Source organism: Stegodyphus dumicola, chromosome 4 (genome assembly GCF_044657685.1).
Source record: "Stegodyphus dumicola isolate Sdum_Otavi_A_Nest chromosome 4, ASM4465768v1".
Classification (NCBI taxonomy): Eukaryota; Metazoa; Arthropoda; class Arachnida; order Araneae; family Eresidae; genus Stegodyphus; species Stegodyphus dumicola.
The window spans coordinates 214,018,025-214,045,564 of NC_140771.1; the positions used below are offsets into that span (position 1 = coordinate 214,018,025).

Here is a 27,540-nt window from a genome sequence, read left to right on the forward strand (position 1 = left end):
TGGTGGCGAATTTATATTTGGTTAAAAGTTAATTATAATTAACTCTTAGAAGTTGCTACATCAATGAAATTCAAAATAAAAACGGCCTGACTGCTTTTTAGTTGTGCCAACTAATGACCAGATGAATAAAATCACTGTGTGTTTATAATTTGATATCTCTTAATATCCCCGCGACTGAGCAAGATGCATAGTGTTTGTATGGTTTTCTTCATTCAACCGCCGATAATCTTAGAAGTCCTTCGTAAAGGCAACTTTCCCACTTGTCCCATACTTCTCGTACATTTTACTTAACCAGTTAATTATCTAACTTTTCTTGCTGCAGAAATTTTTAATTCAGTAGTCGTATTTCTATCTTTAATTTTCATTTTGGATAAGTATTAGATATCATATTATTTTAAAGATTTTAAACTCAGCTTAATTGCGTCATTAATTGTTTATTTGCAATTTCGAATAGCTCGATTGTTAGCCATATCTTTAACTGGGCAAATGTTTAAAATGTCATTCAGTTTGGAACATTTAAATGATCGAAACAAAAGCAAACAAAAGAAAGTAACAGTTTATAAGATTTTTATTAGAAAACGAACATAATGTTTTTAGGAATTAGTGATGCCCTTTGTTACAGGAATGTATTTATTTATTTTTGTTTATAGTCTCAGTTTTGCTGCTTTTTATTCTTAATCTAGCCATTAATTTTCAAGGCTGACAAAAGGGAGTTTTTAAAAATTCAGTGCTTTTGAGTATATCTTCTCGTGTTTTGTTCACTATGAAACCTTTTTTATATGAACACTATTGTGTTATGTTAACTAAGTTCATAATTATTTCAAAATAGAGTTAGCGTAGATTTCCTATCTTTGGTTTTAATTTAATTCAATGCAAACGTAATCGGTTTAATTATTCTCTAAACTGAATTTCAAAGTACTTGTTTTTTCCTAGTTAAATTAAATTAAAAAAGATTTAAACTTATGTATGCAGTGCTTGACGGGCATTCATTTAGTCTCGAAAGCTTCTACGTATTGAAGGAAATACTATTACAGGCCTTCTGTTTCAAAATTATTAAACGCAACTGTGATATATAAAGCAGTAATTATTAAGATATCTTCTTCCAGTTTATCTGAAATATAATTAAAATTATTATAAGTTTATAGCATTTTCTCTGAATTTTCCAATTTCAGTAATTTCAAAAGAAACATTGTTAAGTTTTAATGTTTTTTCTGACTAGTTTGACAGAAAAAAATCGCAATGTTTAGGTAAAGAAAATGAATCTGATTTTAATTAATATCTAGACTTTTCCTTGTTACATCTGGTATCTTATATTTTAGGGTAGAAGAGAAGGTATTTTTCTTTAGCAGAAATTCTTCTGACTTGGCAATAAAAAGGTGGCGAATACAGGAAGCGAGCGATCTATGAGTTTTTTGAAATAAACTTTCTTTTACTTCTTCTCCGGAAGACTAATTGTAATTTTATATGGATCTCGTATCTTTGCTTCATGGGGAAGACACATTTTCTCCCCCCATTTTTATGATATTCCTTCAAACCAGCTAATTATGTGAAACTTTCAAATCTTTCCTTCAAGTAAACAGCTTATTTTCCGAAATGTCCGCTTATTTCCCGGCTGCGAATTCTGCGAAGATTTATATAATTCCAGAGACTGCACAATTAACGGAAGAACTTCGCATTTGTATCCAATTGAAATGCTTTTCGAGAATATTTTGAGAGATCTTGGCACATCGATATGGCAGTCCTTGACTCTTTGTTCCCACGCACTCTTTGCTATTTGCTGCTCTTAAAATACACGAAATATCGAGGTTTTGATGAGTTATTCCACAAATCATCGTTTTTGTAGACCTTCCTTTTCTCTTCACTGAATGTTCGAGTATGAGACTCATCGATTGTTCGTCTTCTTTGCTGTTAAATAGAATTGCTACTAAGGGATATTTTTACTTCCCGGACTGGATCATTGATAAGATAAATTGCTTCTTTCTTTTTCGTCTTAATCTTACTTGAATCACTTATGTTTACTCATGTGAGTTTCCTAAATGAACTCTTCAAACCAAAGCAAACCACTTTCCTTTGTAACGAAGAGTCTAATTAGTATAGCTTTGCATGAATCCTCAGTCATCTTCAGTCCAGCCTCTGTGAAGATTTCATGGCTTTTTGCAGTTAGATATTTTACTTCATTTTCTTACCCCTCCACCCCGTGGTATTGTTTTCTGCTTTAATATAGCAGCAACATAGGGTCTTTTTAATTTCAGCAGCACTCCTACTATTATTCCTTTGCATTCTTTGCCAAACCAGAATGTGACGCGGGTTATACAGCGGAGAGCATAGGACTACACCTATCAAGCTATTTCAAGATGAAGCATCTTTCGTGGGGATGTATGAAAAGCCTAGTGTATTAAACCCTTGACGAATCGATCATAGATCTAGTGGCTCAAATTGCAAATAGTGTTGTTGTTGATACAACCGACAATTTTTGCAAAAGAGTTCATCGATCCATCCGTCGTCTTTGAGAGGTGTGTATTGCATCTGCAGACAGAAACTTCAAACATCTGCTTTAAAAGTTTCCACTTTAAACAATTCTGTTACATATAATTTTCTTTGTCTAATAAATACTCACCGTTTGTGATTTGTTTTCTGTCTTTGTGGGTGTGTAGCTTTCCAGTATGATTATTGCCTGTTATGAGGTTTCGTACCTAAATGCACATTTCTGAGAGACTGCTCTGAAACATCCTGAAAAAAGAAAAAAAAGCACCTAACGTTTTGTTTGATAAGTTACTGCAAAATTTCTCACATCATTAGAACTGGTGTACAGTCCATTAAATGTGCGTAATAAGAATGGGAACGGTACAAGCCTTCTATTTTATGATAGCAAAAATAGTTTTCATGCATTGTTTAATAAAGAAAATAATCTATGTATTTTATATACACATAATTATGTTTTTATTATATGATTAACAATCAATTAAAATTTTAAACTGAAAAAATTAACTTGTTTTTTGTTTCAAAGAAATGTGATCAAAACATTTTAAATAACGACAGAAAATATCAATAGGGCAATACCTTAGTTTCTTTTACCCTTCTTTTTTCCTTCCCCAAATCAGATATGAAATTAGTTTTAAAAACTAAAATAAAGTAACATAAATCATTCACCGAAAGAGATACATTATACATTTTATCGGCAACATATATGTAATAAATAACATTTACAAAGCATATTTTACACGCGTTAGTTCCTTTTATAAAATGCGATGTATAGTTTTCCGCCAGACGATTAGATTGAGTTATTCTGGATTATAAATACTGTTACGTCTCACTTTTAAATTTTATTCTGTAATAGCAGGTTTAAATTAGAAGTTATTTATAGTCCAATTTTTTGTTTTCTGGTTTCTTGGTGTAAAAGGGCGGATATAATTAGGCATTTTTCAAGATGAAAAATGGCATGACACTTAATCTTTCGGGCAGTAAAATTAAAATTTCTTTGTGAATTTATGAGGCCTGTTTCCCAGTATTTTCTCTGTAGTTTTATCATAAAAGTACTTGGAATTCGTCCAATATAACGTTTTATTCAATATTATCTGAAACGCAGAAGAAAGCAATTACCTATCCTTTAAACGAATTAGCTTTAAACTAGCTTAATTTTATATAATATTTGTTAACCTTTACTCTCAATTAAGTTATACCTGAAATGGTGCGTTTTTTATCATATACTGTGCATTATATAAGCTGATAACTGAAGACACAAGCAAAAATACAAGCCAATAACTGAAGACATAAATAAAAATTTTGAAATAATTAGAGATCAAGCTATATAAATACAACTGGCCATTTATCAGAATGAGTAAATTTGATTTCATATTTGTTAAATGATGCAAACTGAAAAAAATCGTAGAATTCAATTTTTCTTTTCTTTAACAAAGAATAAAAGTACTTCATTTAAGGCACGAAGAACTAACAATTTATAAAGGAAATGTTATTACAAAAAATATTCCTTCAGATTTTGTTTAGCTAAAAATCCGAAAAATTTCTTCAGTTTTTAAAATCGTCTATACTCATATAAAATTTGTTAATTTTAGTTTGTTCGTATTCACTATTTTCTAAGCTTTTATCTTATAATTTGTTTTTCACATTCTGCGTTGTTCAGTTGATGGTGCTATATATTCGTTGTGTTTAAAATTACCGAATAATGTGTCGATCAATGTTCTACAAAACTAAGAAAAGGTCTCGCATAATTGTTTTATATTTGGATATATGCTCTTAAGAAGTGCCGAAGTAATGGTGTCTTTAGTCCTTAGTTTCGTACTGAAACTGTGGGAAGTCCATAGATAGGACAAACGCTAATAAATTTCATAAAATGTCGGTTTTGAGAGAAAAACTGATACACGACTGCCATGTGTAACGTTCAGATATTTTGCACCTCACTATAGATTTTAAGCTGTAGTGTGGAATAATTAATTAACTTGAATTTAATGTTTTGGAAATTTGGCGGACCACAAGGGAAGGCTTCGGAGGTTTCATGTGGTCTACTGACCACAGACTGAGAAATGCTGCTTTAAACGAAATGAAAGTTTACTTGTGGATTAATTTAAATATATACTATTTTTCTAAATATACTTACTTCTCATATCTATCTAATTTAAGCATCTCACAGCAACAACTCTGCTTTTATAAAACTAATTTAATTTTTCGTAACTTTACGTTTTATATTTACACTCAGTTACAGAGTTGTTACAGAGACTAGTAGCAAATTGATAACGGTTATTGATAATAATGTTGTGTTCTACGGGTTCGTGGATTTGGAATAATTGGTGATAACACTAGAGGAAGAATCAGAACACAATTTATTCACCAGTATGCACTATTGCACAGGAGAGTTTGAAAGACACTTTTGCATTCTTCAAAAAACTAGTACAAACCCGCTGAAACACTCAGCAAGGCCGGCTTCAGGCTATAAGGGTGAAGACAGCTTTACGGCAAAGCACTAAAGTACAACTCCCGATTCGGTCAATCGCTCTCAATCTAATCTTTGAATTCAAAAGACACACTATCCCAAGACAGACGGGGCATATAAAGCTTTAACCTACCTTCAAGAATATTCGCGAGAAAACCGCTAAGAATATGTTCTAGAATGCCCTCACTTCGTCTATGGCACATCATCAATTTTGTCGCCAAATATCGCCAAATGGGCGATTGCGCCCCAAATCTGGTAACCCTGCTTTTCCCTACCACTTTCGGGAAACTCTAGGTTCCCTTTATAAAACTAAGGTTCGCTTTATAAACAACCTATCTCACCTCAACAGGGCATTTCGCAACAATAACAACAGCAACAAATAACAAGTTACTGATAATAATAGATGATAACAACATGTTACTAATAATAACGAGAGATTATAAAATATTAGAAAAGTTATGATACCAAAAATTATGGGAAACTATTTTTTCAAAGAAGATAAACAATCGAAATTCTCGCAGAATTAAAAAAATCTTATAGCTAAAGAAATATTTTTCTGCTTTGTGTGTTAAAGGAATAATTCCGGAATGAGATTTACTAAAAACATATTTAAATCGCTATCAAGAAAAAAATAAGATGAAGTGAAAGTCTGGTGTTGGTAATAATGATTAATGCAGAGTGATGTTTAGAGTTTCTTTTAAGATTACTGGAAATTTTATTAATTTTTCGTTGGGTTAGAACTATCACGAAAATTTTCTCAAAACTTTTTGAATTCAAAAAGAAATTCTATTCAGTTTATAAAGAAGTACCTGTAGCATAGGCTAGTAAACTGTGCTTTAAGAAATAAAAGAAAAAAAATGCAACTGGTTTAAAAAAAAAGGGTGAAAACTATTGAAACTTCATATCACAAAGTTCTAATGGAACCTCAATTTACAACAGTTTCAGGTTAAAAATGTTCTTTCAAAATAAAGCTAAAAATAAAAAAAAATATTTTAGTTGGCAAGTTTAAACAGCAGTTATAAATTAAATCAAGTATGCTGAAAGGGAAAATTTATGGATTCCGTTCATTTAATTTTGATTAATTTCCGTTCTTCTCGGCTATATCATTAACCTGCCGACTTTTTAATCTAATTTTAGAATGCACTTCAGTTTTGAAGATTGATGATATCATCAACATGAAATGAGAGGAAATAACGAAACTTTTAGGAAAGAAATACCTAAAAATGCTGGTTTCCTCAAATTCGGTTGATTACCTATATTTCAGTGAAACTGAAGTCCGTTTCCTAGTAAAGAGTTATAGTTTACAGAGTTAGAGATTAGTTTAAACTCTTTAATATAGCTTCAACTTTGCAAACTACAGCTCGTGCAGTGTAAAAGAAGTCAAGTGCGAGGTTTAGAAGAAAATGAGTTAACCTAAGACTTAAGTGATTCATATGACTCGTATGAAAAAAGGCTTGCCATAGGTTCAGGCCCCCAAATCAAGAGAGCAAATACCGCTAGCAAGGTGTTGATACCGATTCCATATCTAAACGCTAGGCGTAAGTATCAGAGAAAGTCAGCAGCTGCTGTTAAAAGTTCTTTCTTAACTTTAGGAACCCTGTTTGTCGCGTTTGCTTACTAGAACTTTACTTCCATGAACGCTCTCTGGCGAAAGAGACTAAAAGTAGTCAGTTGAACGGCTGACGCGTCTAACAGATGTATAACGATAGACCGTCTCCGTATAAATTATGCTTGTAATCATTATAACTTGTAAATATTTTGTAGATATCTTTCATACGAATTAAAATTTCTTAAAAAGTTTATAGCTGTGTTGCGCAGTAAATCGAAGTTCATCATAGAGACAGATACCGAGAAGAAGGAAAAGCAGGCAGTTCAGGGCAGCCCTATTTAGAAGGTAAGTGAACTTTCACTTATCTATTTAATGATCAAAAAATTTTAATAGTGCAAAGTTGATAAAATTTTTTAACATGGCGCCCGAACAGGGACTGCCAGTAACTGCTGTTTTCCTAACTATTGAAACTGTCTAAATTGATATCAGTTATATAGATAATACATAAGCATAAATAATTAGTGAATTGCTGATACTTGTTGAATTGTTGAATATTAAATAATGACGGAATTCATCGATACATTGAAAAGGAAACGCGGCCACATAAGGGCTGCCGTTACAAAATTAATTGGCCGAATCGAAACTGAATTACCAAAAACAGAAGTGAATGCAGGGGAACTAGAAATTTCCTTAGAACTCTTAAATGAAAAATCGAACGAGTTAAAACGAATAGATGCCGATATAGAAAAATTAATAGACATAAAGGATCTTGACCAGGAATTAAACGGTGTTGACGAATATCGTGAAAGAATAACTATATTTAAATACAAAGCTAACAAAAAATTGAAAGAAATTAATATAGAACAACAAAAATTTAATGTGTTACGAAGCACTGAACAGTTAAGTGAAAGTATTATAGAAAACGTTAAAATCGAAAGTCATAATGTGAAGCTTCCTAAACTTACGATTCCGAAGTTTTATGGCGAGAGCTGCGAATGGCTGACATTTTGGAACACTTTTTCATCAGCCATACACCAAAATAAAACGCTTGACGCTATAAGCAAATTTAATTATTTGAAATCCTTTTTGGGAGGCACTGCTTATAACACCATTGACGGTTTCGATTTAACCGAAGAAAATTACGAAACTTCAGTTAAACTCCTCACAGAAAGATTTGGAAATAAAGATGTACTGATCAACGCCCATATAGATAAATTACTGAAAATAAGACCTCTAAAGGATTCTAATGACATTCAAAATTTCCGTAAGTTATTCAATTATATACAGAAACATATTCGATGTCTTGAATCATTAAATATGACCTCAGAAACATATGGAGCTATATTAACGCCTATTTTGCTTAAAACATTGCCCGCAGATTTGGTTTTGGAGTATAATAAAACAGTTCGGAAATCAAATTACGATTTGAGTCACCTAGTGGAATTTCTTTCTGAGCAATTAGTTGCGCGGGAACGTACATTCCAGACGGTCCAGCCAAAGGCGGCGCCACAAAAGCATAACAAACTGAGTGAAACCAGACCTATTGCGAAACACACAGCTTCGGAGTTGACGAACGCAAGTTTGCGGGGGGGGGACAAACACCATGTGTTTTCTGCGACTCTTCTGATCACGAGTCTTTAACGTGTAAACAAGCATCTTTATGGTCTACTGAGAAAAAAAGGGAGAAATGTAAAGCGAAAGGGATCTGTTATCGCTGTTTACACCCACGGCATCTTAGTTTTATTTGCACTTCTAGAATAAGGTGTGAATTATGTAAACAACGACATGCCACTATAATGTGTTTTAAAACCGAAAACGGAGAAATTAAGGAAGAACAAATTGAAAATAAGGCCTTAACGAATAATTCATCCTATGAAAGTGTAATCTTGCAAACTTTAATTGCCAATGTTTACGAAAAGGGTGAAAGCAATTTTATACGAATAATTCTGGATACCGGAAGTAGCAGATCATATATCAGCACATTTCTTGCGGAGAAATTAAAACTAAAATCTTTAGGTCAGGAAAGTGTGACTCATGGGCTTTTTGGAGGAATAGAAAAAAGGGAAAATCACAACAAGTATCTGATTAAGTTAAATAATCCAGAAACAGGATTCACATGCGAAATGGAGGTTTTGAGCCAAAAAACCATATGCTCACATATTCCAAAATTGGAGGATAGGGAATGCTTAAAGAAACTAAGAGGTTACAAAATTTTTCCCAGTGATGTAACTAATGAGAATTCTTGTTTATTTGAAAAACACCCTAACGAAATACACATGCTTGTAGGAGCAGATTATGCCGGAAAACTCTTTACAGGGGAAACAAAACACGTAACGGAGAGTTTAGTAGCGATGAATACACACCTTGGTTGGACTATATTAGGGAGAACGAAGGTAAAGGGAAAGAATTTTAATGAAATTCTTTTATCACTACACATTAGTGACAGAAAAATTTGTGACTTGTGGTCTCTTGATTCTATCGGAATAACTGAACCAGCTCTTTCTCAAACAAAACAAGAAATAGAAAAGGCTACAGAAAATTATTTCATCCGTACTTTAGAAAGAGATGACACTGGAAGGTATCAGGTATCACTTCCATGGCTTCAAATTCATCCTGAGTTGCCAGATAATAGAATCCTTGCAGAAAAGCGTCTGAAGTCTTGCGTGAAAACCCTTCAGACAAAGAATTCCTTAGAAGCCTACGAAACTGTATTAAAGGATTGGGTAGAAGAGGGAATAATTGAACCTATCGATATTTCGGAGGCAGAAAAGATCAAAGGGCATTATCTGCCACATAGACCCGTGTTTCGGGAAAATTCGACCAGTGTTCGACGCATCTGCAAAGGAGAAAAATTCGGTATCTCTGAACGACTGTCTGGAAAAGGGTCCTAATTATCTTGAATTGATCCCCAAAATTTTGACAAAATTTCGAGAGGGGAAGTATGGAGTAATTTCGGATATAAAAAGAGCATTTCTTCAGATAGGTGTGAATCCAGCGGATCGAGATTTTCTCCGCTTCCTATGGTGGGAGAAAGGACAGCCTGAAAAACTGACTATATATCGGCACCGAAGGGTTGTATTTGGCGTAAACGCCAGCCCCTTTTTACTCGCTGCCACGATTAACTACCATTTGGAAAATGTACCAAAACATCATCAGGAAATAGCTTCAAAGCTAAAGAAAGCCATGTATGTGGATAACTGCGTAGCGAGCGTGGAATCAATTGAAGAATTAAACTCATTTATCAAAGGATCTAAGGAAATAATGGCTACTGCAAAATTTGACCTAAGAGGATGGAAACATAATAGACTTAAAAATGAAACTTCAATTCTAAACCTTTCTGATAAAGATTATGAAGATGTTGTGTCAGTATTGGGATTGAAATGGGACTTGTTTGACGATACTTTGTCTTGTCACGTAAAATATGAAGAAAACCCTGTATTGAGCAAAAGATCTGTTCTTTCCGAATTGAGTAAAATCTTTGATCCAATTGGGTTTACTAGTCCAGTTACTCTCTTGCCTAAACTGATTCTGCAAGAGTGCTGGAAACAGAAAATTAACTGGGATACTAATTTGCCGAATGATCTAGCAAGGAAATTTTTCACATGGTCATCTCAGTTAAAATATTTGAAAGACATCAAAATTCCTAGATTGCTTCCCAAAATAGACGAAAGTACCACTCTGCATGTATTTTCAGACGCAAGCAAGGACGCGTATGCGACCTGCATTTTCCTTAGACACAGCGGTGAGAGTGGAGTCACTTGTCAATTGATACAATCTAAAGCGAGAGTTGCTCCCCTAAAAGCACTCACCATACCTCGACTAGAGATACTCGCTTGCACTATTGGAGCCAGGCTCTCTCATACAATAAGAGAAGACTTGAAACTAAAAGAGGCTCCAGTTTTTTACTGGACGGATTCCAAAAATACCCTCTTTTGGATAAAACAGAAAGAAAATTGGTCCACTTTTATAGCCAATCGAGTAAATGAGATTCGAAAACTGAGTAACCCAGATCACTGGCATCACATTCCCGGAAAGTTTAATCCTTCGGATTTGCCATCACGCGGTTGCTCTGCAAAAGAATTGAGGAAATCCGAATGGTAGAAAGGACCAGATTGGATTTATCGACCTCCAGAAGAGTGGCCTATTGCAGATGGAGAACATCCTGACTTCGATATAGTAAATGGAGAGAGAAAACAAACTGTGGTTTCAGCCAGCAATAACACGAATACAGATAAATTTAAACTTTTTGACAATATTTCAAAATTTGAAAAGATCATAAAGGTCGTATCTTGGATCTTTAGATTCCTTAAAAATGCTACAACACCACCATCTGAAAGAACTCATGGGAGAATTTCAGTCGAAGAACTAAAAGGAGCTGAAACAGTGGTTTTCCGACTCATCCAACGAGAATCTTTCGAAGGATTGAAAGATAAAAGAATACATGCTCTAGAACCTATCATAGACTCCAATGGCCTTATAAAAGTGAAAACACGTATCTTTCAGAGAGACGATGATGCTGACTTTCGTTACCCAGTTTTACTTCCCTCAGAACATCCATTAGTATTAAAACTGATCAAATCTGAACATGAAAGGCTAAGTCACGCTGGAGTACATGTTATGTGCGTTATGTGCGCTTTGCGTGAAAAATATTGGATCATAAAGAGTAGGAAGACCGTACGCAAGGTTATCCAAAACTGTGTACGATGTCGAAGGTTCGACTCTGATTCATATAAGATTCCTCAAGCGTCACTACCTGAAGACAGAATAAGAGATGCTTTAATTTTTGAGATTATTGGTGTTGATCTGACGGGTCCCTTAATTTTAAAAGGAGGCCAAAAAACATGGATCGTCATTTTTACTTGCGCAATATATAGAGCAGTTCACTTAGAGCTACTCTCATCTCTATCAACCGAAAGTTTTCTGCACGCATTCAGGCGATTCATCGCTCGAAGGGGTAGACCTGTCGCTGTATACTCCGACAATGGAACCAATTTTGTTGGATCAAATAATTTGTTTAAGACCATAGATTGGAATTCTATCTTAGAAAATGCAACAGTTAAGAAAATTGAATGGAAATTTATTCCCCCTTCCTCGCCATGGTGGGGAGGGTGGTGGGAAAGATTAATTGGAGTACTAAAGAGAATTCTTCGAAAGGTACTAGGAAAATCTTCTCTGAACTACGAAGAATTGTTGACAATCATTTGTGACTGCGAGAGCATTATGAACAACCGTCCTCTCACGTATTTGTCAGAAGACGCAAAGGATTTAAGAGCTCTCACCCCAGCAATGTTTCTAACAGAAATTCCAGAGACTGGAGTTCCTGAATTAGATCTTTTGGATTCTAAATCCATCAATAAAAGATACCTTTACAGAGCCAAATTGAGAAAAGATTTACGAAACAGATTTCGATCAGAATATTTAGGGCAACTAAAACAAAGCTCAAAATTCATCCGCGAACCATCTTCTGTGAAAGTTGGTGATCTTGTAATTGTGTCCAACAACGAAAAAAGGATAAACTGGCCCTTAGCTAGAATCGTGGAAATTTTTCCATCCCACGACGGACACATTAGATTAGTGAAACTGAAAACTGCACAAGGGAAGATTATAAGACCTACTAAGAACCTCATACCTCTTGAACTCAACTTTACACCTGAGTCGGATATGCTAGTGAGGTACAGAACTCGACGTATGACGAAATCTCAAAAGACTTGAACTACAGGTCAGTTGAGGTCCATCCTCTGTTGATACTGGACCTCAAGGTGGGAGTGTCGCGTTTGCTTACTAGAACTTTACTTCCACGAACGCCCTCTGGCGAAAGAGACTAAAAGTAGTCAGTTGAACGGCTGACGCGTCTAACAGATGTATAACGATAGACCGTCTCCGTATAAATTATGCTTGTAATCATTATAACTTGTAAATATTTTGTAGATATCTTTCATACGAATTAAAATTTCTTAAAAAGTTTATAGCTGTGTTGCGCAGTAAATCGAAGTTTATCATAGAGACAGATACCGAGAAGAAGGAAAAGCAGGCAGTTCAGGCCAGCCCTATTTAGAAGGTAAGTGAACTTTCACTTATCTATTTAATGATCAAAAAATTTTAATAGTGCAAAGTTGATAAAATTTTTTAACACTGTTCTTATTTGTGTTAGCTAAATTTGTATACTGATAAGAGACCAGGAAAATAAAGGTGGCAGTAAAGATAAAAATAACAGGATAATGGTTTAGTTAAAAAAAAATATAGTAGTTTTTTTTATTAAAATTCGAAGCTTTGTTTCTTGTAAATAATGAAGAAACAACAAGAATAACTGATTGTTATTGAATCTCTGTATTACCTAATCTACGCAGACGAGAGAATGTTTGAAAAATATTATAGAAACATTCATGCAACTCTTGGTTTCGTAAAAAAAAACTGAAAAAAAATCATTGAGGGGCTGATAATATATCTTCAAAGGGTGTGAGATCTGGTGACAAAAAAGATAGACAATAAGTATATTCGTTATATATCATGTGCACAGAAATAGCACATGGTGTTAAAATAGGAATTTCTCTTCCTTACAGTTCATATTATTTGTGTTATGATTTCTTGTATAACGAACATGCAAGTTCCTGCTTAAGATATAACAACACGCCGAACAAATACAAATTTAAAGTCAAACAACAAAAATCAGCGTAATATTTTTCAAATTTTCACAGGACTAGTTTCGATGGTTTTACCGAACCATCATCCTCAGCTGCAAAAGCTCAAATGCACGAGATAAGATAGAATTATTAGATAAGATCTGAAAGCCTGGACAGGAGATAAGCTACTGGCGCCATCTGTTGATCAAACCAGAACTAAAACATAATTTCTTTAAAGGCTGAAGGCAAAGATGGATTGGAATTAGGGTCGTTAACTAGAACAGAAAGATTTTTTTGAATGTGAAATGCCTCTAGAAAATCCAGTTCACCAATGGAAGATGTAAAGATGTAGCTTGCCTCCTGTTCAGGCTTTCTTATCTTATCTTATTTAATCATTATATCTTATCTCGTTTATTTACGCTTTTGCAACTGAGGATGATGGTTCGGTAAAACCATGGAAACTAGTTCTGTGAAAATTTGAAAAATATTACGCTGATTTTTGTTGTTTGACTTCTAAAAAATGTTCCTGCTTGCTAGAAAGCTAGAATACAATCAAGACCTGCCTTAGTCTATAATCAATGGGGTTGAGGTCTGGAGATAAAGACACATAGGGAAACAAGCCACTCATAAAAATACAGAGAGTAGTCCGCATAGTGGTACTGAAATAGAAATTAACTCTGTATCTATGTGAAATAACTATAGACTATTCTTGTTGTTTATGTTATATTTTTGTGTGTTATATTATTTTTTACGCTATGTCATTACTGATGTTCCCGCAACAAATGTATAAGACCATTTTACTCTTATCGCATCTGCGATACGAATTATCAGGAACATTACTAATTCATTTTAGGAGAAATATTGTATGGGTTTTATCAGATATCCGCTGCATGCGTCTGAAGTCGAATCCATTTCTGCCGTTCGCCGGTACTCGAATCTCGGGCAGAACTATCAGTGTTCAGCGGCTTTGACAGCTCAGCCTCTTGTTGCCCTGATTATGTTAATCAGAATTTAATTAAGCGAGCTCAGAATAGCAAAGCGATAAAGCATGTATTATAATTCTGATCACTTTGATGAAAATGCTTAATTTATACGCGTTTTTCATTCACTGATATAAAAAAAAGCCTCCGAACAGATATGTCGTATTTATAGAACTTAGAGGGTAATGAAAGGAGTGTTCATGTTCCTGAAGTACCCAAGCTATTGTGTTTACAAACCGTACTTCTTGCTTGGGATTGTGAGGCTTGCGGAGTACCCTTGTTAAAATAATAAAGTAAGCATCTTTTATGTAATTAGAGCAGCAGACATAGGCTAAAAGAAAAAAATGCATCTCGTTCTAACGTTAAAACGTTTATTACAATACAGTAAAAACATTCGCAAAAAGTGTTTTTTTTTAATGAAGTCTTTTCAATCCTTCAAGACGGGTAATAAATTTATTGAATTTGACTAGCAGGGAAACCTGTAAAATATAAAATTACGACAAATTTGAGTTATATTGTATTGGTTCCTGGAAGTTTCTCAAATCACCGTGTTAAATTAAAAACTCTGGATTGCCTCAATCCAAAGTTACTTCCAAAAACATGTTTGAAAATAAATTCAAAGCTATGATAACTTATAAAATAATTGTTCTGAAAATTTTATACACTACAATGTGATAATTCAGATTAGAATATGCGGATTGTATAACATAAGCAGTTGATGCTTTCAGCATTTAATGGCGACGTCAATAATTAATAATAATCAATAATCAAGCATCGCTGCAACTCGAAAAAGTTTAGTAATGTAGAATGATTATTGTAAAAGTTTTAAACAGCATTACTACACCACTTTATTTGCTGGCACACATCCTTTATTTTTCAGAAAACTTCTTAATTATTTTGTCTTTTTTTTTTAAATAATCTAGTTTCAAAATTCATCATTTCAGTCAGTTATTTTTATACAGCAGGATTATTTCCTTCTGTCTTTCTAAAGAACTGGTATGACAAAAAATCACCCGTTATGACAATGTTCAAGACTGAATTGAAGAAATAAGCTATCTTCATGCTTCTGTTATACTTATAATATTCAATACTAAAAATAAAGAAAAATATTTAATTTATCAGCATTTTGCTAAAAGCATAAAAAGCGGCAAAGAAATTTGTAGTGAAACGTAATGCACACAATTTTTGAAATAAACTAAATAATACGTTCTTAGTACAGAATTTTTTATGTATTGCTATTTTAATATTATCACATCTGAGCCTATTTTGAAATGTTTTTAATAATTCCGTAGTCCTTGAAATTCTCGATTGTTGTACACGGTTCAGATTCGTTTATTTTTCATAATCAAGCATTTCCAGACGAAAATTTTAGTGAAGCCACATCCTTAGGTTAAAGGCGCATGTACGTGCAGAAAATTTTTACGTATAGAAACTGGCAAGTACTACACCTCTCCTCTAAAGAGAAAACATATTTTGATAAAGATTTATAATATTTTTGATTCTCGTGGAAGAAAGATTTGCATTCAGTCTTCCTTAAAATAAAAAAAGCTTTTCTTTAAAACTAATATCAAATATAAGGTTTATTTATGATTACTATTGTTTAAGAAAAATTTAGCTTGCAAGCTGAAAATTTTAGATTTCTTTTTGCTTTATACTTCGGCTTTATTTAACATTCCAAACAGCGAATAAAGAAATGATGAAACATGATAACAGACAAAACTAAACAACAACGTTTGAAAAGATGGAACAACATATCTTTCTTAATTACAATTCTGCGTTTAAATGCATTCGGTATTTCAAAAGACTGCATTATTAGGTCTCAGAGGTAAACAAGTAAACGAAAGAATTCCGAAGCAAAGGTAACTAAGAAATGCATGTGCTCTAAAGGAAACAAAAGCCTTTCCTTTTAAAATGATAAAAGAAGATTCATAATGCGAAATATGAATGCATTAGAAATCTCATACATTAATAACATCTTATTCCATGTTATCCAGATGTATGTCCAGATTAAAACACCTTTCACCAAACAGGATCGATATATTTCTCATCCATCATTTCTTTTCAAATTTAATCGATTCACCATTGATGGGAGGTCTTCGTTCATCATTTTCCGGAGTAGCCCCAAAATATTTATTCTCCCATTAATCTATGAAAATAACAGTTCAGGAAAACTTTGCGCTTAATTAAAACTTCCCACACTTTATATGCTTTATTTTCATCTCATTTTTTGTTAAATAGCACATACTTTCATATATCAATTATTTTTATGATTCCAAAAATTTATATTTAAGGAAAATTTAATTCACCATTTAAAATTACTGATAATTTATATAAATTATTAAAAATAAATCCTTCTTCAAAAGTTACAATATGTTTCTATTTTCATACAAGAATTTCGATAAAAATTTCTAAATCACACATTCAATTACATACCTAAAAAAAGGAGATAAATATTGCACTTTGGTTAATTTAAGGTTTAGTTTTTGTCTATTATTTTATTAAGTACTGACTCTAATTTATTTAAACATCCTGCTACTGTCTTAAAGTGAATGCATATTCTGTTGGAAATATGCAAAGTCATTAAGGATTTTGTAAAAGGAAATATTGAATAAAAAAACTTTGTCTTCTCCAGAAGCTGAAAACAAATCTTCCAGCTGCTAATTCCCCACTGCAATACAAGAACACATAGATAAACTGTTTTTATTTCCTTACATTTCTAACCTAAATTATAAGATATTTCTTTTGCTTTCATAGCATGCTTTCGTGGTGTAATGGTCAGCACACTCGGCTGGTATTCGAGAGGTCCGTGGTTCAAGTACCGGCGAAGGCGTTACCCATTTTTCATGTCTCCTGCTTTCAGAAAATACTTAATGTCTCTACGAAGTAGAGAATGAAGGAAGAAGAAATCGTAACCCAATCGGCCAAGTCAGGCCAGTGAGGAATTATTACTGATAACATTATAGTATGATGCCACTATAGAGTCATTAGTTCTTTTGGAGCGGAATATCTTGAGAAATCCTATGCGGCTTCTTCAGGTATTGCATCTTCGAATTTCTGCCTGGGTGGGCAATACATCCCGATAAGAGCACATATTTAATTCTTTATTTAACATCTGAATTAGTTTCTAATGTAATATTAAATTCCTACATTATCGTAAGGTAATAACTAAATGTGAAATTTTAAGAAATAACTAAATTTGGAAGTTCATAATCTTTTCAAATATATTTTTTCCCTGCCAAAATGCAATATATAATGACTTTACTTTTCACTAAGAAGAATGTTATTTATGTTGCAATTATAAATGACAATATATTGACTCTCGCGACATTTTTTTTGAAATACAGAATAATAATGAAACTTCTGGAAAGAGAAAAGTTGTGAAATTGATCTATAACTTGTAAATATTTGCCATTTTTACGACAGAAGATATCTGACTAATTATGAAAATAAATTTGGCTTAAAAATTGCACGTTGTTGCCAGAAAGGTCTTTTGAAACATTTCAGAATGTTTTTTTCTTTCATTAAAATCGTTATGGAAATGTATGAAAAACTCTTCAAAGACGCTCTACTGGTATAAATATACTTTATGGTTTATGTATATATTTCGAAAGTTTAATTTTATTTCATTGGTCGAAATTTCCAATGAATGGTCATAGTTAAATTCAAAGTATTTCGCTTTTCAAAATCCATTTTAAAATCCTTGCATTTTCGTTTTTAGTATGTAATAATTTAAAACATTAAAAATCTTTGGATATTGCTCAAATTCTTTTTTTTACTGGCTGTAAAGATGAAAAGTATACAAAAAAGTTAGAGAAATCTAAAATGAATTGAAAACTTTTTTCTTGTCCCAAATGTGTTTGTGATATCACCTTTACACAATAAACTAGAAAATAGAAGAAAGCGAATTCTTCTGCTTCGACCATTCAAAAGAAAAAGTTAACACCTGCTAATCTCCGAAAGGTGCAAAAGAAAGAAAGCAAAAGCTTTTAAAAAACTACTTTCTCTAAGAATATTTGCGGATGTTTCAACAGCTTAATGCATTTCCTCGCGCGATGGTTAAATTCGAAAGACGGAATCTGGCAATGGAATAGCGTTCTGTAGAAATGAATGTTGTTGCCAGGTTCCATCTTCCAATCAAACAAAGTTAGAATGAAAGAAGCTTCTCTCATGTATTACGTTCTTATAGATGTCAACAAAAAATATCTTTTTCACCTGAAGAATAACTCATGCGCCATCGAATTAAAACCTTAAAAGGACTCGTTGGTTTCATTTCCTCTTAAAAGATTTACTTGAAAGGAAGCTTTTGTGAAAGTCGATTTCGATGCATCTCGCAACTAAAAATGGGTTTCGACAAACATCAGCATTGCGTGTTTACTTCAAACACTAATGCTATATTATTCCATTGCTTAAAACTTGAAGTCTAAAGCATTAGTGAAGACTAATTTAGTAATGCTGTAAATGAAAAACCATTTATTGGTTTGCTAATAACAATTACTAGTTAAATTTGGAAAAAATGAAAAATTCGATTTTGAATTTTTTGGCAAATCGTAGACTAGGAAACAAATTCTTGGGATGTCCTTCTTGTATATATTTATAAGTATTCCATTATCTGGAAGTTATATGGAAACCTTAAGTATCGTTCAGTTCATGTAGCCGGAATATACAAAGTTTCAGAGAAGTGTTATTAGTGGCATGTTTCATAAAGCTAAAGGATTAAATGATTAAAATATACAAAAAAATTAATATTTTTGCATCTGATATCTCATGTTTTAGATTTCATAATTTTATGTACACTTCATGAAAACAATATGAGCATAAGTTGAATACATATGTACAGCACATTAGTGGCAAGAGGGTTATTATTCTATGTAAAGAAAAATAAATAAAAGTTTTCTTAAAATTGCTGGTTAATCTTGTACGACTATTTTCATTTGTTATTTCAAAGAGGTATTTAAATTTCATATTTCATAATATTACTTTTGCCTACGAAAACAGTTTTGTAAGATTGAGAGGCATTACATAAGATTAGATGCAGTTAATGAAAAGTTGTCCAACAAACATTTAGAAATACCCGACTGCAGTAATTGGCTAGGTTCTTACCCAGCCTCATATAGGGATTGTAGTAAATACATGGCTAATAAATTATGTAAAGACTTTAAAACGCAATCATGTACCACTTCATGCAAATAACTGAAATTAGACAAACAAATTCTAACCCTTCGTCATAGTTAACGATTATTAGCAGCTTTTGTACCGCTAATAATGACCCATGAATGAAACAATTCACACCAAGATGGCAAGGCTACCTTTATCACTTGGTCACGATCAATGAGAGGCGCAAACCTTATCTCATGGTCACGATCGAATTCGTGGATTTCCTGTGATGTTAAAAGTCAGACAAGTGAGGTAAATCATAACATAACCCATTGCAAGTTCTTTTACTTTTGATTTCTTTCATTCTATTCAAATACAAACTTATTTCATTGGGAGAGAAACATGCCAACATAAAATTTAAAATCAGGCTAAAAATTCAAGCTATTCAAATGCCGAACTAATTTAATCGGTAGAGAAACATGCTAACACAATTTAAAACTAGGACAAAAATTCAACCTATTCGAATGCCGAATTAATTTAATTGGTAGAGAAGCTATTTAAATTCAAGCTATTCAAATGCCGAAATAATTTAATTCCTAATGAAACATGCCAACATTAAATTTAAAATCAAGCAAAAAAAGTACGTATCCTAATCTATGGCATCTTTTACCCTTAACATAATGTCTGACTAATGACTTTTAATAATATTAGTTGCTAACTGATTAATCTAACACTCATCTGACTTATATATATAAGAGTGTATATGTCCATGCTTGTTTCATTCGACTATTATTTTGTTAAACGCTAGATTACTATAAGGTTTGCTCTTCTGTGACGTCACTGACTCATACTACAAGATAAAAAACAATTATTCCATACTCTCTTCGTGCCTTCGTTTGTCCTACTTCTATTACGCCAAATGACGTCATTGAACCAGAGCGGTGAAGAAAGAGCCTGACCTCCCTTATCTACTAACTTTGTAACTTTGCTTTAAGTTACTGTTCTGAATAGGACTGCCTTTTCCTCTTAGATATTAACCAAAATTTTGAAGCCTTATTCCGAAATATCATATGTTTCTTTTCGATTTAATTAACTTTATTTTTTTTTCACCAATGATACAAACTAAATGCTTCAAATTTAAGAATATCTGTCTTCATAGAGGAAATAAGCAGCAAGTCCCGTTTGTTTCGCATAAAATGAAAAATGTACTTTAATGCTTAAAGATAATGATTTTATCTTGTTTTCCTTTTACGTCTAAAAATTAATACCGTATACGCTCACGTAATGTTCGCTTTTTTGACGCAGGTGCGGGCATTACATGCGTAGTTCAAATGTCGCGCCTTTTCTCGCGAGTAATTTTGGGTATAAATTTCATTTCAAACAGCCGAGTTAAAGTCTAAGTGGAAGAACATGGCATAAGTAATAAAAGTATCAAATTTAAATTTGTCTAATAGCTACTTAAAATTTACAAATTCACTTTCTCCCATCCACGCATGTAATATAACTTGAAAGCCCGGCGGTCATACGAAATGACCGATGTTCTAGATATTATAAATTGTAATTAAAAGGATTTGTGCAAAGGTGTTTGCTAATTTAAACTGAATTATCCAGGGAAGGCGGAGAGGAGTGAGTGAGTGACGGAGGACGTGGGCACCATCCCTCTACCGTTACGGTTAATTGGTATGAGCACCACGCCCTTCTTATCTAGAATGACATAATTAGGTACTTAGGTTATCGCTACCCATTCAGACTTGCATGGTACATATTGCCATACTCGGACTTGCACGTCTATTACACATGCCGTACCATATTCGGACTTGCTTATTCATACTTGCATGGTGCATTTACATTCATATTGCATGGTACATATTTCACACATTTCATATTACACATTACATTTACTGGGAAATTGAATATGACTTAAGTTTAAGGTTCTTTGCATCCGTAAGGTTCAATATTTACGTTAATTATACATGATTAGATACTTAGGTTAACTCTATGCATTCATTATTATTTACAGACTTGCATGGTACATATTACACACAGAGAGATTGATTAATACTTATGTTAAAGGTACTTTACATCTTAGGTATTTAGGTTAACACATAGTTTAACACTACGCATTCATTATTGTTTACAGGTTTGCATGGTGCATATTATATACATTACATAGTACAGCTTATATTTACTGAGAAAACTTGCATTGTACATAGTTCACGCATTACATAATACAAATTACATTTCTAAGAATTTAATTATTAATTAATAATATTAATTAATACTTGCATGGTACATATCATACATATCATACACATTTCATAGTGCAGTTTACATTTACTGACAGATTGATTAATACTTTTGTTTAGGGTACTTAATATTTATGTTTAAGGTACTTTACACCTGTTTGATTCATTTCTTACTATAAGTATGTATAGTTGGGTTCTTAGGTTAGCACATAGGTTGGCTTTACGCATTAATTATTATTTACAGTTTGCATAGTACATATTACATACATTGGTACATATTACACACATTAAATAGTGCATGCTAATTAATTAGAATGGTACATATTATACACATTAAATAGTACTGTGAATATTGACATGGTACATATTACACACAATTACTGAGACATGGGGTATTTTTGCATGGTACATATTACACACATTTACAATTTACAATTAAAAAAAAAAATACAATTGCTGAGAAAATTAGCATGTTACATATTACAATAATATTAACATGGTACATGTTGCACACATTAAATAGTACAGATTACAATTACTGAGAAACTTAATAGTACTTAATTTCGTTATGTTCAGACTTGCAGAATTGCATTTACCTATTACCATATTCTGACTTGCATGACTATTATATGTTCTATACCCTATTCAAACTTGCTTGATGCATATACATTCATATTGCATGGTACATATTCTCACACTTTACATACTACATATTGCATTTACTCAGAAATTGTTTTTACTTATGTTTAAGGTACGTTGCATCCGCAAGGTTCAATATTTTAATATTAATTAAACATAATTATGCATTCATTATTGTTTACAGACTTGCATGGTACATAGTACACACATTACATAATATTGATTACATTTACTAAGAAATTAATTAATAGTTTATGATATTAATTAATACTTGCATGGTGCATATTACTTGCTTATTATAGTACAGTTTACATTTATTGAGTGATTGATGAATACTTGTCTTTAAAGTACTTAATACGTTCAGACTTGCAAATCCAGGCTTGTATGATACATAAACATTCATATTGCATGGTATATATTTTACACATTACATACTATATATTGCGTTTACCTGGAAATTGAATATAACTTATGTTTAAGGTACGTTGCATCCGTTGAATTCATATTTACGTAATCATACTTAATTAGGTACTTAGGTTAACATTATGCATTCATTATTATTTACAGACTTGCATGATAGATAGTACATACATTACATAAAACTGATTATATTTACTAAGAAGTTCATTAATAGTTAATAATATTAATTGATACTTGCATGGTACATATAACACACATTTCATAGTACATTAAACATTTAGTGAGAGATTGCATAGTGCTTAAGTTTAAGTGCTGAGAGTGTTAGCATGGTACATATTACACACAATTACTGAGACATGGTACATATTACACATAATTACTGAGACATGGTACATATTACACACATTTACAGATTACAATTACTTAGAATATTAGCATGGTACATATTACACGCATTTACAGTTTACAATTACTTAGTATATTAGCATGGTACATAATATAATAATATTAGCATGGTACATATTACTACAATATTAACATGGTACATATTACACACATTAAATAGTACAGTTTACAATTACTGAAGGATACATTAAGCAGTTTCATACAATTCTGTGCCAAGTTTTACATAGTGCATATTACAAACCTGCATTTCACATACTACACACATTATTATATAATGCAGGTTATATTAATTTGCATGTAATATACATGCAGAAAAGGTCACTATGTTGAAATATTGTAACATTACTAATTGCACAAGGAAAGGTAATCTGAAGATTGGGTTGCAGTCTGTATATAAATAGTCTGATGTGAAAAATAGGCATAGTACATGCATAAATTTGTGATTCCTATGTAGTAGTTACTATGCTGCTTGACACCATGCCCCACGGGGTTTTCCCCGTCTACTTGCTTAATTGCTAAAAGTAGAGTGCAATGAAGAAACCCACTGGCGGTACATTTCTTAAGAGACACCGCTAGCTCAATAAATAAAGGTGATTTAAATAATAAAATGTTAATTCACATGTCAAAGATCTCTTTGTACACAACATTTCTAGTGTATATCTTTTCATCATTTTTAAGTTCGCTTTGCAGAGGACCATTCATTATTTTTAATTTTACGTCCGTTCTTTCAGGAACTCTTGAACGGGCAACATAATGTTGACCGTGTCCAAATGCAGGCTCAGGTAAAAAAATGCCAACACGCTTAAACGCTTGGCTCTGAGACTTATGGATGGTCATAGCAAAGGCAAGTTTTACAGGAAATTGTCTACGTCTCAATTGAAACGGCAACCCTGTGCCGTGACAACTTCACCCCATTGGCTAGTACAGTGCTTAAGCGTTTGGCTAGTACAGTGCTTAAGCGTTATGCCAACACGCTTAAGCGTTTGGCCCTGAGACTTATGGATGGTCATAGCAAAGGCAAATTTTACAGGAAATTCTCTACGTCTGAATTGAAACGGCAACCCTGTGCCGTGGCAACTTCACCCCATTGGCTAGTACAGTTACGCAAGCAACCAATAAACTATCGGTGACAAACAGACACTTAAGCCACATATATATATTGGATGGAGTAACATCATCTCCTCTGAAACGGCTGTCTCCCGGGCTTAGCGAAGCACACCGTTGAATTCCGCACGTCCGTGGCACGCCATTTTGACAAATCGCGTCTTTGTGGTACTTTAAATAGCCGAGATATTAATTAAAAACTAATTTTCCCCTACGTTTTCCCTACATTTTCTACTTTCTTTCTTGGGTTTTCCCTATTACAGGGATTTGACTACATGCCCAAGTCTTTTTTTCTCGAATATATAAGGAACGGCGCCGAGTTGAAATTCGAGACACGTATCCTCGTATTCGAAAAATTCTCCGAATCCAACGATACCGTTCTCATCTTCGTATGACTTTAATAGACATATTAATTAAAAATGCGGAAACATTAATTTGCGCACTCATTTTTCCGAGTGGCAACAGTAAACTATCGGCGACACACACTTTAGCCACTTATATATATAAAGAAAAGAAGATTATCCCGTTTACGTTATCAACGCTCGGTGCGTATTAGTTCATACAGGAGCACAATATAGAGGCAAAAATTAACCAACACTTGCAATATTAATATTTACTTTTACACAAATTAAATAAACGTTGGTTCTTTTAATATCCTGGACACATTATTTAAAAAAATGTGTTCTGACGTACTGTAAGGATCTTAAGTTTTACTAACGTTTATTTTATTTTAAATCTTTACTATCACTTCTTATTTTCTACTTCCGGCCAGAATTATAAGCGTTAACGTAATTATGCAAAGTTTGTCTGGCGAGCGCCAAGTATTTAAGTTGTGGCTTTTTGCCAAGCGAGAGAGAGGAAGCAGTTAGTCGAAGCAGGCCGCTTACCTTAGAAGTTTTACTCAGTTGCTGGTTGCCTTCCAGGCCAGAGGTTTTAATCCTCTTGATAATTTTTAAACGTATTGTAGTGTTCACAGTTCTCTGTACTACATACGGCTTCCTGTTAATATAAGGCCAATCTTCCACGTTTATTATTTTAAAGTTAAATTAGAGTTTAGTTTTATTTTTATATTTTTACGTTTAGACCACAAGTAGTGGGTCTGTGTATTCCGAAGTACGGAAGTTATTGTAAATAGAGAAAAATAAAGGGTTTTGTATACCCTTCTTGTGTATCCTGTCTACTTCCCACAGTGATTGAACATAGCTTTAGTAAGCTCTCTGTTCCGAGTCAAGTCCTTGCATGTTCCCGAAGAAAGTAAGACGGAACATTGAACCTGATAGTACTACTGTATGAAAATCCATTTCGTTTTCTCATTCGCCGCAACTAGCCTTCACTTGAATTGCGATGTAGGAATGTCTTCTCGTGCCGCAGCAAACGCTCTTATTTGGCACATTTATCGTGTTATTGCGTACGCTTGAGCACGCAAATCACGAGCATACGCAACTACTTTTTTTTTTTTTTTTTTTTCTAAATTCGGAAACTTATATTTCGAACCACGAAACACACGTGTTGTTTTGTTCGTTGTCGCCAGTTGATCCAACTGCGCTAACACTTTCCGTCTACTTATATCCTCTTACTGCTGCTCTTTTTTCATTTTCCTGCTCAAATCCTACGACTTTCAGTTTAAAAGCCGCTGTATAGCGGCTGCATTTTCCCATTTAAGTACGCTATTTGCTAACTACCACGAATTCCAAATGATACTATGAAGGAAAAAATAGAACACTTGAAGTATGCGAATGGTCCAAGGAGGAAGGAGGGGAAGGTAATTTCATTACAAAACAGTATTTCCTGGAAGCCAGTTTTTGGTGTAAACCTGTTTGAACTGCCTTCATTTATAATCGCATCTGCCGAGTGGATTGCTGGAGCCCATGCTATGTCTGAATAACAGCTGCACCAGAATTCAAGGAAAGTCTCCTGCTTTCCTACCTGGCGCCAAGCAAAGACAAAACAAATGCATATTCTTTCTTTAAACATGTTTATTGACTAAAGGGAAAAAGGCGATGCTAAAACAAATATTTCAAAGTAAGAAATTCTTTAGTTTTCGGGGTGCGGACATTACACGAGCGTATAGGGTATTATGGAAGGAAAACTGATGATTCTTAAGCTTGATATTGAAGTCCTACAATAATGAAGAGTAGTGTTGAATCCAATTTGAAGTCACATTAAGGACGTAGATTTGCAAAAAGCTTTTAGAATCATTTCCGCGTCGTAATATGTCACTTTCAGGTTTCTGTTCTGTAACTAGATTTTTTATGCTAAATTTACCCGCACTAAATCAAGATAAAAAAACAATGACACAAATTTTAGTTTTAGTCCTTTAATACCAGTGCGCACAGCAATAAGTAAAGCGTTATAGCATGATATTATAATTGGATTTAATTAAGCGATCATTTTATTATTAAACTGAAATGAATGCTATAGTTTAACGAACCAATGACGAATCACACCAGACACTTCTCGCACAAATTATTCCGGGGACACTTTAACTCTTTAAAGATGGAGAAATGCTTATTTTTCTCACTTTTAAATACTCTAGGAGATATGCAAGTCACTTTTACGGTCGCTGTTATTTCATGCAACACCATTTGTGAAACATTGCTGCAAGAAATGCACTCTATCAACCAAAAGAGCTTCCTTATCAAATAGTTATTCTCGACTAGTATTGCAGTAAATAATTTCATCTGGATTTATCGAAATGCTCTGTCCACTTAGGTCCATCTCAGGACGGCTTCAGAGAGATGTATAATTAAGAAAGTACCCTGAAACTGATAAAACTATGATGGAGAAATTGATGACTCTATCTATCCCTGGAAGAAGAAGAAAACATTGCGTAGATGTGAAGAAAAATGACAATCCATACGTCTTATTGCAGAAGTTTAATGAAAGTGTGTTATCATGTTATTAATCAATGGGTGACCAAAATTGTCTGGTAATATAACAATATAAATTATAAGGGAAATACTCCCCTTATCTATCTTAGTATACTATTTAGAATTAATAAAGCTGATGGGAAGAAGACAGGGAAAGAAAATTGTTTTTCCATTGGTTCAAATAATCTTTCAGATGTTCTTGCATTCTGAACTGAAGTTCTAGATATTGTTAATTACATTTCTTGACTTACAAGGAAAAATTAATAAAGTTTTAAAGTACAAAATATGAGCCGTGGCTGTAGGTATATTAAGAAATTTTTAATTACCAAAACGGAAAGACAATACAGATTAAGAATTTCATAAAAACTAGCTTTTAAAAGAATAGACCCCCACCTTATTATGAGCTATGATTTTCGATTTAAAAGTAGATAACCCTGTGTACTACTGCTGTGTGTCATCAGAAAATTTATTAGAATATTTAACCTTAATCATTTTCTGGGCTAATAATGCAGGCGAATCCTCTTAATGAAATAACCATTTTTTTAAAGGACGTATTCTAATGAGAGAGATATTCCACATTGCAGAATTTCTTCGAATAACACTTATAAACTGATGCACAGAAAGAGTATAAAAGAAAATAATTCTTTATATGTTGATAAAATTAA

At 33.1% G+C, this 27,540-nt stretch overlaps 1 long non-coding RNA gene across 1 annotated transcript in view; it reads right to left on the reverse strand.

The window, feature by feature from the left end:
• Nucleotides 1-1,151: 1,151 nt before the first annotated feature.
• Nucleotides 1,152-27,540, reverse strand: part of LOC118199869 (uncharacterized) — a 158,543-nt gene continuing 132,154 nt past the window's right edge. The window contains exon 4 of the long non-coding RNA XR_004760002.2: nt 1,152-2,730. This is a non-coding gene — a long non-coding RNA (uncharacterized LOC118199869). The remainder of the gene's footprint in view (nt 2,731-27,540) is intronic.